At 35.9% G+C, this 2,061-nt stretch overlaps 1 protein-coding gene across 1 annotated transcript in view; it reads left to right on the forward strand.

Moving 5' to 3' along the window:
- The window catches only part of brinp1 (bone morphogenetic protein/retinoic acid inducible neural-specific 1), a 109,010-nt gene extending 108,294 nt beyond the window's left edge, over nucleotides 1–716 (forward strand). Inside the window, exon 8 of the mRNA XM_032539937.1 lies at nucleotides 1–716. This exon is cut by the window's left edge and continues 5,147 nt beyond it. The gene's annotated coding sequence lies outside the window, so the exon portion shown is untranslated.
- The last annotated feature ends 1,345 nt before the right edge of the window (nucleotides 717–2,061 follow it).

Genomic DNA, 2,061 nt, shown 5'->3' on the forward strand with positions numbered 1-2,061 from the left:
TTATTATTATTATTATTATTAAGTGCCTGTTATCTATCCCTTTAACACGTTCAAAGCTGGAAAATACTTTTAAATGTCACACAGACAAGTGACACTGAATTAGCTACAGAATTTAAGACCATAAGTGATGATCAAATATACACTTTTCATCTGCTCCTGACAACCGCAAGGGGGTTTGTGCATGTGGGGAAATCAACCACCAGAAAGAGGGTCAAAGGATGACTTAAAGTGATGGGTGATATTATTTTCTTGTCCCCTGTTGTACAATGTATCTGTAAATATTAACTCTGTTAAAGTAACAATGCTCTGCTAAAGTAACAATATTATAAAAATATAACAGTATTGAAAGGGAATACAAAGACTACTTCAAAAAAAGCCCTCTGTTTGAGTTCATCAACAGGAAGTAGAGGGAACCCATGTTCATGTATCTAATTAGATTCATGACAAAGTATGACTGTGTTTAAATTTTGTCAAATCATACTGTACATTACGATTTAGTTTCCAGTCACTGCAAGGTCCATAAAACAAGCACATTTTCTCGTATGGCATTATGCTACCACAGTGTTGCTTACATGTATCCATGGATCTCTCAAGATTTTTACGCCTAATACCTTGCCAATGTACTTTTTTGCAGTTATGTTCAGATCATTATATCAGCTTATTTCAAATGAATGTTTCATATAATAATCTATTTCTCATTAAAAGGCTATATTTAATAAGAAGAGCAAGGCTTGTTTGTACGATCCATTATATAAACTATTCTTTGTATTTTGCACACCACAATCATGCAGCACATCAAGTATGTACACATCCAGCTGATTTTAGTGTACTGGCATGGTCAAAGCATTGCCAAAACAGTTTCTCTTAACTTTCGGCTTTTGGTTCTATAAAAGATTCCTAACACGGGCATTATCCTGTCTCTGAAGTTTGTTGATAACAAAGATTTCTTTCATTGGCCCACCAGTTCTTTGTTTGTTTGCTGAATGCAGTGAAAGAAATAATACTTGTGCTCAAGAATTCACATTCAGTTTGGCGGAGGCATTCATCACCACCAGATTCAGTATTTATTTCCCCATCATACAGACCTAACAGTGCTGCCCATCTACTCATCCACTTAATCATGCCCTACTTTTTGTCTTTGCAGCACTTTAGTGTGCTGGTAAAAGCATTAGACCATAACTGTTCGCAGTCCTTCACATTTATACAATAACAAAATTCTGCCATGATGACATGTAAGCCACTACCTGACAGCTGCAGCAACAACACGAAGGGGTTGCAAAATAGGCCCAGGTCGGGGGGAATTCAGAGTACTAAAGCATTGTTACATTATGATTCTGTGGGCCATTTTGTAAAAACCATTATCAACTTGACATATGTTGCAAAAACAACAATCATATATGTTTTATGGAATAAAACTCTCTCAGTTCTTTTAATGATGCTCAGAGGAGTAAAAAGCAGGCTTCAATGAGAAGATACAACTCCATTGATTGTAAATTTCTTAAGAACTGGGAGGTGAAAATCACATGACGCCATTTTTATCAGTATTGTATTCAGTATAATAGTATATTACTGTTATTCAGCATTGCTTATTAAACATTGTAGATTTAATCTACTAATACCACCATGTTTACAATCATTTATTCTACTTTAAGAGCAGTTTTTAACAAAACAATGTTAATACAGAGATTACATTTAAGGTATGCACCAATATCATATTCCCTATAGTTTCACATGCACACAACCAAGTTGATGTCCACTTCTCTGTAAACCTTCCATTTTCTTTCCTGCATTTGTACAAAAAATATGATTTGGTCTGGACACGCTGCCTTACTGGCTTCCCATTGGATCATTCTGCCAGTTGTGTTGGTTAGATTGCCAGGTCAAGCCAAAGGAACCTCTGCCAGGAATTGAACCTGCAGATGTCTGCTGTGGTGTGCCACCTGGACACACCTCTGCCTCCATTTGAGTGTGGGTTGTCTTTGTTTTAGCAAAAGCAGTTTAAGTACTTATTGAAAATGTGTTCATGAAATACTCAAAATACACTTAAGCATATATGATTAT

This window comes from Etheostoma spectabile, chromosome 16 (genome assembly GCF_008692095.1).
Source record: "Etheostoma spectabile isolate EspeVRDwgs_2016 chromosome 16, UIUC_Espe_1.0, whole genome shotgun sequence".
NCBI lineage: Eukaryota > Metazoa > Chordata > Actinopteri > Perciformes > Percidae > Etheostoma > Etheostoma spectabile.